The sequence below is a fragment of the Perognathus longimembris genome, chromosome 15, assembly GCF_023159225.1.
Source record: "Perognathus longimembris pacificus isolate PPM17 chromosome 15, ASM2315922v1, whole genome shotgun sequence".
NCBI lineage: Eukaryota > Metazoa > Chordata > Mammalia > Rodentia > Heteromyidae > Perognathus > Perognathus longimembris.
Window position 1 is genome coordinate 28,303,332 of NC_063175.1, and position 14,264 is coordinate 28,317,595.

Below are 14,264 nucleotides of genomic sequence, written 5' to 3' on the forward strand. Positions count from 1 at the left end.
TATAGAAGAGATGGGATGTCCTGACTAAATCAATTCAGTACCCAAATGGATGAAGTTTCCTAACATTGCAGTTTGATATGAGCTATCACGAAGATAAGGGTGCTGGAAAACTGCTCAGTGAGAGAGAAAATATCAACACACATTGAAAAGAGCATTTCAAGGTCTTGGGTAGAAATTATTTTATCAGTGGGAGTGTTTTCAACTCTATCCCACAACTCCCAATCCATGGAGATGTTAAATCCCTCCAACTCTTTATGAGGTGAGGAAAGCCATCAAGCAGATGAAAAACAACAAGGCATCTGGAGCTGGTGGGATCCCTGCTGAAATCTTCAAATCGGCAGAGGAAAAGTCTCACTATGGCTCCTCGCTCTCATCTAGAAACTTGAGAATGATGAGGAAATTCCAGATGACATCGCAATGCTGCAGTTGTGGCCATTTTAAGGCAAGGATGCAAAGATAATTGGAAAAAAAAGCCCACTCTTCTTACTTAGTAAACTCCTTGCTGAGGGACGTCTTTTCTCATGGAAGGCAAGAGAGATACTGAAAATGCTTATTATTCATTTCAACTCTTTGGCAGAGCATTTCCCTGGTTTGCTTGGAATGTCAGTGATACCAAGCAGGGCAAGCCATTGAAGATACGTATTATATCATTATTACATTGCTATTATTTATGAATGTTTTTGATCCCCCTTGGAAACCATTAAAGGCATCATTTTGTCTTTGTAGAGCTTGGCCCATGGTAGATAACGGATACAGAAATCAATGCATTCAGGAATTACTTGGACATTACATAGCAACTTGGATGTTGCTAAGAGAAAGATTAGTTGCCTGCATATAAAATCTAACAGATAGCTGAAACACAGGCTGCCATTCTGCCTCAGGCTCTCTGGCCATGCTGTCAGAATGGCAGTGCAGAAAAAAATGGAGTCAGACTGAACACTTTCATTTATGGCCACTTCCTTAATTGTCTTCATGAGAGAAATGACTGAAGAGAATAGAGAGCTTGAGACTGATAAGAGATAGGAAAGCTGAGTTAGAAGTCTGGATGTCAACCTTTGCCTTGGTCCTTATAGACACGGTTTCTGACCAGAATGGAGTAGTGAGTTACTTCAGGGTCCTATGAACAGATTAACGTCCCCATTCTGCCCATGAGGGAGCTGGAACAAAGAGGTTACTTGACTGGTCATTTCCTCAATCCTAGCCAAGCCTGGCTTTGGCTATAAAGTTTGCATCTCTCTGCCCTGCACTGAAGCCAGAAGACCAAACAGGACCACCCCACAGAAGTTACACAGGGCTGGGGCAGGGACAACATGGGTCCCCTCTCTGCTCCATAGACACAGCGATAATACAGTGCACGATGTTAATTAACACGTAAAGCTGATACAGACTAAAATAAACAAATGTGCACCCATTCTGGTTCCACTTCTAAGACCTCATCCGGAGACCGTAACACAGTTTGTTTTACAGCTTCCATAGTCACGTGAAAGCCAGCATAATGAAACCTCTCTAATCTCTATTTTTCTAAAGTCTGTGTAGATACAGATGGTTCTGTTTTGGTCTCTGAGTTTTATTCTTATTTTGCCACAATTTTAACCTTTTATGTATCTCTTTCTGTGAGATATTCTCACTGATTCCTCACTTGCCTACGGGTTCAGAGAAGCCTTCATTTTCATTTTCCAGGCATTATGTCATATCACTTTTCAGAATGATTGGGATTTTTGAATATCAGAAGACAAATTGCTGCTGTTACTGGAGAATTCTGATACATAGGGATGCCTTTCTATGATACATGAAAAACTTCATGGCAGCTCCCAATCTCTCTTGTTTCCCAAGAGAGATTGAAGAATTGATGTTTAATTTTCAAAGTATCCACAATTAGATGTGCCTGAAAAGCCATGAGCAACAGAGAAAGTATTGGAAATATTGTATCAAGTATTGTATAGGAAGTATTGTATCAAGTATATTTTATGCTTATAGAAGAAAAAGCAGAAAAGAAGAAGGGGGAAGGAAGGAAGGAAGGAAGAAAGGAAGGAAAGATGGAAAGAAAGGAGGAAAGAAGGAAGGAAAGAAAGAAGGATGGTAAGTATAAAAACTGGCAAAGGTTCTTAAAGAAAAAAAATTGCATTTTTGAGTCTTAAAAGCAAAATCAAATTTGGGGGACAAAAATGACAGGATGCAAACAGACTTTAAAGCATCACAGTCTATTCCATAAATTCAACACAATCTGGGTACCAGTTTGTAGCTTCCATGAGAGGATGACCCAATACAAAAATGACCAAAGCATCCCCTGCATTTGCCTAAGTGAGGCAAGCATCTGAGAAGAGGGAATTAAAAGAAGACCGTGCATTGTTCAAGCAGTCACTCAAGCATGGGAGGGTGGAATTCCATCTGTTCATTTCCATTTGGTTCAGTGAACTGGGTCACTTTTAATGGTTCACTAAATTCTGACTATCTAAAAATTACAGTTAATGTGTTTTAAAAATCTTGAGCTGCTTGACAAGAACACCTTATTACTTGTTCTTCCTTGCCCTTGGGTTTCTCACCTCTGAAAATGGGAAAACTGGAGTCTCTCCCTTGACATAGAGAATTGGATACTTGATCCCACACTGGGTGCTACTAATAACTTTCCATTAAAAATCAGAAAAACCCCCTTCCCTCCCTCACTCTGTCTTCTCCCTGACAGGAGCTTAGAGGCTGAGGTGGCAATTTTTCACTCATGTGAGATCGATCTGGGAACATCTTCTCTGAGGTAGAGGTGAGAGACAAGCAGAGAACTAGAAAGCAGAAAAACTATTAGAGAAAAATAATTACATGAGCAGAAAATCATAATTCATGTTTCTGAGGAAAATATGAAAGTTTCAGAGCACCAGATAGCTTAGGAAAGTATTCCTTACTCTTTAGCTTTCCAGGAAAGAGAATTCCATGCAGTTTCATAAGATGGAAATAGTTCCTAAGTTTCACAGGGGCAGTGTTGCTTCTAAAGGTAAAAGAAAACAACTGGGCCTCCTGGATTTGAGTTCAGTGTGCTGATTTTTGTCTATATGAGAAAACATGCCTCTTACCAGAAAACCTGAAGAGATGTTTACTTTGAACCAGAGACTTTATTAAGGAATGGGGCAGTGAAGCTGAGCTATGAGTAACATACCTTTATAGATGAGAAATACTAGGAGTTGGAATGAGAAAGAGAGAGAATTAAGATTGCATTTGGGAAACTTTAATTCATCATGTTATCTTTGCTTATTAAAAACATATATTAGATGCCAGATCTGAGTGGCTCACTCCTATAATCCTGGCTATGAGGATCCCAGTTCAAAGCCAGCCCCAACAGAAAATTACATGAGACTCTTATCTCCAATTAACCACCAAAAAAGCTGCAAGTGGCTATGTCTTAAGTGGTAGAGTACTAGCTTAGAGTGAAAAATCTAAGAAACACCTCTCAAGCCGTGAATCCAAGCCCCAGTATTGGCCCCAAACAAACAAACCAACGAAATATTATGGGGTAGGCATAGTGGTCCAGGCCTATTATCCCAGTTACTTAGGAGTAGAGATCAGAGATTGGCCTAAAGAAACACAAGAATATCTAAAACAAGCTCAAGCACAAAGGGCTAGGGGTATAGCTCGGGTGCTAGAGAACCTGCCTCACAAGTACAGAGCCCTGAGTTCAAGCTTCAGGCCTGCCAAGATATCTTCTTCATTTTGGATAGGGATTGATGTGCCCACCTATTGCGAGGCCTGCTTGGCATGCTGGTGGGCCTCTACCCTATCATCAGTGACAGACAAGAGCAGCAAAGCTTGACAGAAGACCTGAGGTTTTCAAATAGGAAATGACACAATACCAGCCCAAGGACAGCTGCAAGATTAAAAACATTTCTTCCAATATACTGTTTTTTTTTTTTTTTTTTTTTTTTTTATGGCCAATCCCGGGCCCTGGACTCAGGGCCTGAGCACTGTCCCTGGCCTCTTCCTGCTCAAGGTCAGCACTCTGCCACCTGAGCCACAGTGCCCCTTCTGGCCATTTTCCATATATGTGGTGCTGGGGAATCGAACCAAGAGCTTCATGTGTAGGAGGCAAGCGCTCTTGCCACTAGGCCGTATTCCCAGCCCTTCTTCCAATATAATGAAAGAAAAACACCCAATGCTGTAGGTGGTCATGGGGATGATTGCTACAGAGTAATGATGAAAATGAGCCACAAAAAATCTTCAACCATGATTAGAAGTAGCTTAGAATCATTTATCAAAATGAAGTTGAGATTGATTGATTGATTGAGCAAGGACTGGGCTCAGGCTCTGCCCCTTAGCTTCTCCTACCCCGCCCCCAAAGCTGCTGTTCTACTACTTGAGCCTTAGTTCTGTTACAGGCTTTGGAAGGTTAAAGGGAGATTAGTGTCCTAGAGACTTTTTTAGCCAGAGCTGGCTTCAAATTGTGGTCCTCAGATCTCGGCCTTCTGAGTAGCTAATGCCCAGCTGGAAATTCCATTTTAGGAAGGCTACAAATGCATACATCCCAGGAAGTGATCCTCTATCAATAGCAATGACATAGGTGTGTATTATGGATGCATTACAAGTTGTGTCAAAATTTTCCATTCAGTGAAGTGCCAAAGCTACAGAAGAGAATTTCTTCAGTTATAAACTTACACAGGGTAGGCTCATATTTTGATTTGGGGGTGTAATAAATCAGGGAGGGGACTATCCCTATTGAAGTTTTGACTTGGTAGCTTGGGGGAGGGCACCCCCAGTCCTTTGGCTTATTGGCCTGGTCAAAATGTCTCTGAGCCTGGACTAGCTATACACTTCCCTTAGTTGCCATTTGGGGTAACTAGTAGAGTAGGTAGTACATAGCCCTGAGGGCCTCTCTTCTTAGACCTAATTCTCTCATGTCCTAGCTTCATATGTACCAAGTGTAATCAACCTTTGCCTAAGAATCCTTACAATATAAAATGTACGTTCCTCTGTAGACACGTGTCTTGTCTCTGCATATTTCAAAATTTTTGTTAGATTCATGGTCATTTGTGGAGTTTTAATTCATCTTTCAGGCCTGTCCAATAGTCCTTTCTTTTGAAAACCTGTCTAGTTATTCTAGTTATTCTAAGCACTTCATCTGTCCATTTCCCTTCCCTTCCCTTCACTCCCCTCCCCTCCCCTCCCCTCTCTTCCCCTCCCCTCCTATCCCCTCCCCTCCCTTCTCCTCCCTTTCCTCATGTAGACTGTATGACTATCAGAATGAGATTTGTATCCAGGCTTTGCCAAGGCTTGAATGGTAGTTGAGAAAAATGCTTAATTGAATGGGACTATTTGCTTTTCTATGTGATTTTTTTGAATCTGTTTTCTTTTCCAGCTTCTCACTGTAATATAGTCCCAAGGTATTTTGTCTATTTCTATTGTTCCCATTTCTGCTATATTCTTTTTATAATGTTTATGATTATCAGCTTATTTGAATAGGTATTGGGTTATTGGCTTTATTCTCTCCAAGAACAAATCTGTTGTCTCTTTTGTTTATATTGTATCTCTCATTCTTATCTTTGTGCTTGCTTAATAAATATTGTGAATAAAAGAATACATAAATTAATAAGTTCTCTAACAGAGGATATCTGATTTGATATCAATGATGCTATGAGTGACCAGATTTTTCCATTATTTTTAAGACTGTATTTTAAAACTACAAGAAAATCTTGCATCAAGGGAAGAAAAGAAGTGACTGAGAAATTTACAAAGAAACCCCTCACATGTTGAATGTGGAATCCTTTACTGAACGGCTGAGTTCCCTCAATTCATGCCTCAGTGATTACCCCTTCTTCCTCTCTTTACTTCATTTCCCTACTCAAAAGTTTTCTCAAAGCTGCTGGCTGAGATTCCTCTAATACAAAGGAAAATTAACACTGTAGTACTTCGAAATTCAGTGTCATATTTTAGCTAATCAAGACAGGATTTTTATCTTTGACCATAGGTAGAAATCTTTACATATTGAGACTTAAACTCATTATAGTTCAAGCCTATAATATGAACTAGAGCTAAGGGACTAAACATTTGCCTTCCATATTATGCTTGCATTATAATACTAGGTATTAAGTAAGAATAGATGGGGGAAGAGAGAGAGAAAGAGAGAGAGAGAAGGGGGAGAAAGAGAGGAAGAGGGAGAGCAAGGAGAGAGGGGAGAGGAGAGGAGAGGAGAGCGAGGGGAGAGACTGCCATGTTGGGTGAGTGACAATCCAATCTGGCATCTCATAGGCACTTGTGTGGTTTACAGTGCTCCTGGCCAGAGAGCCTACCACCCAAAGGAGAGCCTAGCAAACATAACTGTCTCCAGGAACTTTATCATCTCTCAGTTTCACCAGTCTTTACTGGGCTTTCCAGATGTGGACCTGCAACCAATACACAGTCTTCCTCTATCTAGACGCTGAAAGGACTCAAAATCAGCGATATAGAGGCACAGATGGACCTCATTTATAGTTGACACTAGGCAAGTTATTTAACTTCTGGCAGCTCAGTTTCCTCATTGGAAAAAAAAAAACCAAACCAAAACAACACTTTGTTATTGTGTGGGTTGTTGAGAGGATTAAGTGACACATAAAATGTTCCATTCCAGGGTCAAGTGCATTGATTATTAGTATTATTACTACTGGTTTACAATAAGCCTAGGTGGTCTCTCTCTCTCTTCCTCCTTCCCTCCTTCCTCCCTCTTTCCCTCCCTCCCTTTCTCTTTTCCTTTCTTTTTCCATTCCTCTATCCCCCCACCCCTCCCTATCTTCCTTCATGTCTCTCTTCTTCATTTCTCTCCCATAAATATATTATATTATATATTAATATATGTAATATATAATATGATATATATTATACATAATATATTATATAAATTATATAAATATATAATTACATTATATATAAATTATATAAATATATAATTTATATAATATATTATATTAATATATAATTTATATATTATATATCACACAAACACTCTTTTCTGCCTCCATGTTTACACACATGCATATATCTATATTTATTAGATGCCATCTATGATTTATAAGGAGTTTACCCTGTGGGGAGTTGATATAGCCACCTTTACCCTTTTCACTATGACAGGACCTTCGAAGCAATGTCCTTGTCTTGGGACAGTGACTGGTCAGCTGTCAACAGGGCCAGTGGTTTGGCAGAGACTTACACTGTTCTTGCTTTCTGGGCTGACACCCAAGCCTAGGCTGACCCTGGAGTTGACAAGTGTCTCCTTTAGAGATACTCTACCATAGTCACATCTCTATAAGGTCAAAGCAAGGCAAGGGCACCTTTATACTTTGCAGCCTCATGAGCTTCTCATTGAGTTTCTGCTTCAGACTTGAGAGAGGTTTAAATCTCAACTGACTTGTTGAGCTAAGATGAGCTGATGAATTCAAAACCCCTCTGTGATATGAATGATTTCTGCCAATTTTCTCACTGGTTATATTTTGAACAATGCCTACTTAGGGACCTACTTATGCAAAGAGCCTGATCTGTTTGATGCTATGATTCCTTTCCCTCTAGGGGACTTAGTTACCTTACTAAGATGTAAGGTGATATCTTTTCTTCTAAGGTGATATCTTTTCTTCTAAGTGCAGTTGAAACATTACTAAAAACTCATGTGGAAAATATATCATTGTGAGGAATTTATCTGAGTAGAAAATATTGGAAAGATTAGAACAATAACAAGAGATTATTTGGGTTTATCAGAACTGAATTTAGAACTGAAGGTCTGGCTTTGAAAGGTCAGATGTGGTGTTTGGAAATAGGCAATTAGTCAGGCTCACATAAGTTTCCTGAAATGAGTCTTAGAATTGTGAGTAAAAATGTATCGGTGTGGGTGTGCATGCCTATAAAAATATCATTTCAAAGGTGGAAAATATATGATTGCAAGAATCTTGAGTAAATATCTAGTCTCCAGCCCCATTCTCTCTCCATACTCTCTCTCTGACACACACACACACACACACACACACACACACACACACACACACACACTTCAAAATACCTCAGTGAGGAAAGTAGCACAATGCAGTCAGCAGAAAACACTGTGTCTCTGCAGTACTTGGGCCTATTGGCCTACCTGGGACTTTTCTTCTTTTGTCTCTCACACTTGTAAATGTATCAAAAAGAAGAAAAAGAAGAGAGAAAGAAAAAGAGATCACTGAAGAAAGAGGTTGAATAAGACTTCAGTGGAAACTAGGCAAATAGAATGAACTATGGTGGAGAAAGAGCAATGGTCAGGGGACTGGAGGTAGAAGAAAGTGAAGGGTGATGGAGGGAAGTCTTGAAGCAGACCAATCAGAGAACACTTAGCAGAAGCTAACATGTTGAAACTGAATCCACAAATGAAGTTTTTTTAGAGCAAGAGTTTATAAACATTGAAAGTAGAAGAGGAAGAAGATTTGAGCAAGAATCTACAATGGAAATGGGAGAAAGCAGAAAAGAAGCACAAAGTCTCACATGAACAATGTTTAATTAAAAACTCCAGGTCATCTTTGTTGCATAATTGGTATATTTGGTCACAAAATTGTATTCATAAATGCATATGTAAACTACCTTTATGTAATGTATTACTGTTCACTATTTTTGAGATTAAAAAAGAAAAGGAAACATTCTCATCTATTATTACTTTACCTCTAAAGCATTAAAAAGTCCTGAGTCACATTTTAAACTTTATTTCAGTGAGGGATATTTGTTTCCAAAGATTCCAGTGAAAATCTTCACAGATTTTCCTGGAGGTAAGCAGCTTCACTCTGTAGATACCATCTCCACACCCCAGGAATTATTCTACCCACTGAAGAATATGCAGGTTAGAAGCATTCTATCCTGGAAGAAAACCCAGATAATTTCCCTGTCAGTGTTTTTGAACATCCTCAAGGTGAATCATGAGGTGTGTTTCGAGTTATGTCTATTGCTTTTTCTTTGTCTTTTACAAAGAAAAGAGAGCCGAAGGTCTAGTCTTGTCCTTGTAGCTGCCATGGTGACTTCTCTAGAAAAAGCCAAAAGGACAATTCTTTTATGATTAGGAAATGGGAAATATGACAGCTTCTGAAAAATAAATGCCTTGTGTTCTGTTTTGTGGCAGGCTGTTATGGTTCGTCTTCTGTTGGGGACTGGATAAAAACATCAGCAAATCCTACAAAGGTCAGAATTTCAAAACTACTGCCACAACTGTATTGCCACTAAGTATTAATGATTCTCTCACTTGCTCTCTTTCTTTTTTTAAGAGGCCTGGTCATGTCCGAGGGAATGCCAGGTACATTTTTCTTAATGTATGAGCACAAGTTACATATAACAACCTAACAACACAATACTGCCTCTTTAATGCTAATCTATTCCTTGCAATCTACTAGATACATGTAGAGTCACTGGAGTGTATCAAGAGAGCAAAATCAGATTCTGAAAATATCTGAAAGGATGCACTAGAGTGTACATAATAATGTATTTTAATCTGCCAGGCCTTAAAATTAATCATGAATTCCCACAGAGATTTTAATAATTTTGAGATGATGTTTTTTTTTTCTTCATAGAGCAATGTTCTTTGGACAGGTTTTTTTTTTTTCCCCTAAATGCTTCAAGGGTACAAAAATGAAGTTGGGGGAGGGGGAAATGGGGCAATTTCCCACTTGCCATCCTATAAAAGATGTGTTTGGCCAGGGGAGGGGAGTTGTTATGTTTTGTTTTGTTCCTAACTAAAATACAGAGTAGATGTTTCAAAGAAAGGCTTTATCACTCCATAAATGCTGGTAAATAGTAGGGAAGTTTATTAGGGGTCATAATGTGCATTTGCAAAGCAGAGGGATTGGTTGTGCAGGAGAGAGGTCCAGGCTCGCAAGCAGGTGGATGCTTGGCAGTACCAGAGAACTTGACTGTCATCAATCTGCAGAGTTTCATGCCATGAAAACCTTGGTGCTCAAACTGTGGTAGGCTCTGGAAAGGGTGACTGTATTATTTATTGTCCCAGTTGGGACTTCTGAGAGGGAAAATAAAAGTAAATAATTACACTGGGATATATGTTTAGCTTAGTTTCAGGGTGCATAGCAAAGGTCTGGAATCCAGCTTTGCCATTGAGCAGTATCCTTGACTTTCAAGGAAGGGTGACCACATTCCTCATCTTTCCTCCTCAAGAAGCCATGACTGTAAACCATGGAGATGATTTAAACCTTATCCCAAAGAGTAGCTATATGAAATGATTCATGCATAACATTTTTTGCTTAAAAAGTAAATAAAAATATCTATTAAAGTAACCCTTGGTAATTTTTCAGGTAGCAGAAAGAAACAAGTTCTTAGAAACACGTTGAGCTTTGTAACTTCACAAAATACCCAATTACAGTGTCTGGCTGCTGGGAGATGTGATTTGTTCTTGTGATGCTCTAAGTACTTTGCCACTTTGCTTGAAGAACTGTCCTGAGAACCAGCCTTTGTCCCTTTTCTCCCTATCCCTTATGGGTTACGAGGAAATTTTCAAGTTTCCAACCACCTACGTCCCCATCTCAAAAGTTTTCTAAGGACAGCAGTAGAAGTTAGAAGGAAGTGACATCTGCAATTGGCCTCATTATTTTTCTTGTTTTTATACAGTTATGAACAGAGCATGTTTAGAGGTTTATAAACAATTGAAAGTGAAATGATAATGAGTTAGAGATAGGAGTAGGTTCTAGGAAGAAATCTGTGATTATAAATACAAGAAAGGTTATTTTATCAAAACTTTATTGTCTCCAAGTAATTTAAAGGCTTGGTAGAATCAGAAATATCGTTAGTCTGTGTGTTCCCATTAGAAAAGATTTCATTGTTCTTTGGTTGGGTGGTATGATCAAAGTTGGAGATATTAACTTGGTTTACCCTTCCAAGCTTCCCTTCCAAGTTTCCCATATCATCTTTCTCATTGAATCAGTGCCATTCATTGCCTCCAGGGACAGTTACTGAATTGGAGTCCAGGATACAAAAGATCAGAAAAAGTAAAAAGAACCCAAATCCCCGAATTAAGAGTTAAAAAAAAAAAAAAAAAAAAGGCCTCTTCAAAATTCCTAGTAGAGAAAATGGCTTGAGAGAAAGTGTTCTTGTCCTTCTAGGAACAAGCGTTTGCAATAAAACAGTAAGTTCTTAGCTAGATGGCAGTTTGAGCTTTAACTAGCAGTTTTCCAGAACTGGAATGAGAGCAGGACACTTGGATCTCTTGGGAATGTTGCCAAGGCCTTCTGCTTGAAGGGTCTGAAAGACCCCAGCTCTCACAAGCCTGAAGACTGTGAAGACAAGATGAATAACAATGCCTAATGGTTTGCAAAGTGATTGAGTGAAAAGCCTGATTAATTAGGCCCTTGGGCTAGAGGAAGTACTTTTCATTTTCTAAGGGTTGCTTTTGAGAGCTTAGCTTGGCCTGGGGAAGATTGCTTACTTGGGTAGGACCCAAGCAGTGGGCCCCTTGGCTGCTGTGTGGTCTGTAATGGAGTTCATGGGATTGAGACCTGGACAGAGCTCCTTTGGGAAATCCTAAAACAACAGTGGGAATAGAACTACTTGCAAGGATCTCCATAAACACCTTGAATTGGCATCTTCCTCCTCTACCCTGAAGCCACTAGAAGACAGGTATAGAAGATGCCTGTCTGAGCATTCCAGATATGAGGGGGAGGCATAGGGGTTGACTGGAAGTTCAGCTGCCTCGGCACAGAGAAGTAAATGGGTGGGGGTGGGGGCGAAGGGGACAGCGGGGTGGAAGACTTGAGTTGTAATGGTTTGTTCTGTTAGGAGATGAAGCCTGGTTGGAGACTTGGTTTGAAGAGTGTATTTTGTCTGTAAACCCTCTCTCTCTTTCTCTCTCTGCTTTCTGTCAGCTTTCCCCTGGACCCTCCCTGCCATGACGATGTTCAGCTGCCCTATGGCCCACAGTGATGGGTTCAAACTACCATGAACCAAAACCTCTGAAACGGCACCAAAATATATCCTTCTTCCCTTAAGTTGTTTTCTTCTCTCTGTTTTTCCTCCCCTTTTCCTAGGTATTTTTTCACAACAACAAAAAGTGAATAAAATACAAACACAAAATGTTTCATGGAACCAAATTTGAGACAAATGAGAAAGGCAAGGCAGGAGAAGCACTTTGTCATTGAGAATGTGTAGGGGAAAGAAGATGCCTGGTTTCTTATAAGCTTTCCTGGAGTATTGTCACTCTAGAAAGAAATACTCTAAAGAGTCTGAATCAAACTGAGATAGCTGAAATTAAGCCTTCAATTTACCTAAAATAAGTTTCCTCTGTTAGGTAAAAGGCAGTTTTAAAGTGAAGATTACATGGACACATAGAAAAAATTTAAAATTCTATATTTCACATGCAAGAGTACCTATTGATAAACTATCTGGCCTACAACATTTGAATTCTGGTTGCTCAGAATTCCATCTTGTTTACAATATACCTACTAGCACACATTTAAGATGACTTAGACTTTCACAAACAAATACACAACAGCAACAACTAATGTAGCAAAACAAAAACTAAGAAAACTCTCCTAACAAGTTATCTTAAAGATTGAAGGCGCTCTCCTAGGATAGTGATGTTTTCATTCAGCAGGGGACAATACTAAAGGAACTTGAAACCTGTCACAAACTGACCACACCCTAAAGAGGTGTTATTGTGATATGTTTACCAAAGGAAGGCCTGAGACTGAAATGTCTGGAGGTTTCTAAATATGTGATATATACTCCATTTGGAATTTATGAAGTCTTGCATTGAAAGAATAGTGATTTCTTTATTTCCATTGTTTTTGCTCTTGTTTTAATTTTTGGCAGTTAGATTGAAGTCAGAGCCTCACACTTGTAAGAAAAGTCTCTACCACTTGAGCCATACTCTCTAGTTTGATTTCTTCATTTCTTTTTTCAAAAAGTACAATTTCAGCTGTAGGATATGATTATAAATCTAACTAGACGTCAGTTTTATCCTTACTCTAGGGGTCTTGATTATTAACACATTCATTCACAACAGGGATTTTAGAACCAGAGCTGCAGTTTCTATGCATTAATTTTTGGTCAATATTGCATGTTTGATAACAGACCTGGGATGTTAAGCTAAAAATACCACATGCCCTGTAGGAAAACCTTTCTTTCTTGTGACATATATTGGAGTTATTCTTCTTTGTTCACATGATTTACCTTCAGAAATCGATTGAATGTGCCCCCAGAGAAGAACAGATAGCTCTTTTAATAATCATAATGGTATTCAGGTGGAATGGAGTGGGTAGAATTGAAAGAACTTGCTGGGAATATTGTTTCTGGAATCCATGGTTCCAACAGCCTGAATATAATAAAGTGCAGTAGTATGAATAGCTAGAATATTCAGAATAAAGTTATAAATACTGGTCTTCCACACTCCTTCCAAGTTCTGTGGGCCCTCAGCTCAAACCAGAAGTGGCACAATATGCTGCTAGGTCAACAGATGGCAGGGTTACACTGTCTCTGTCTTTTTTCCACCAAGGGCAGTAGGAACTTACCAAAACATTTGACTATCTGGTGACCAGTGTTGACCTCAGCAGAGCTGATATTTGATCTCTAAGATCTACTTCGGAACCTGGTAATTCTGTGCTGTTGAGAAGTGCTAGTGAACTGAGACAGTCCCATTTACATCTCACTGGTAGCATCCCCATCAAGGCAAGCAAATGCAAGCAATAGCAGTTTGCATCTTTGAGTATTGTAACAAAATAGAGTGGTAGAATAACAGATTATTTTACTATTTTATTTTACCTCTATTTTAGTACCTCAGAATATTATTTATGGCAACCCTAGTCCTACATGACAATTTCATACACATATGTATAATTATTATATATACACAATACCTATACATGCACAATTACATGCATATGCAATATTTCATTCTCAATGCAATGCTGATAAGGTAGATTATGTTCACTGTATAGATGAGAAACATGAGCTCGGGCAAGGAATATGGCCTAATGGCAAGAGTACTTGCCTCCTACACATGAAGCTCTTGGTTGGATTCCCCAGCACCACATATATGGAAAACGGCCAGAAGGGGCGCTGTGGCTCAGGTGGCAGAGTGCTAGCCTTGAGGGGGTAGAAGCCAGGGACAGTGCTCAGGCCCTGAGTCCAAGGCCCAGGACTGGCAAAAAAAAAAAAAAAAAAAAAAGAAACATGAGCTCTAGGAAGGCAAAATAAGATGTGCCTTATCTAAGAGGGTAGGAAAAACCAGGGTGGAGATGTGAAATTAAGAGTGTTTATTTCAAAGCCTACATGTAGTATGCATGAAGAGTTCCTACTGTCTGAGTTGC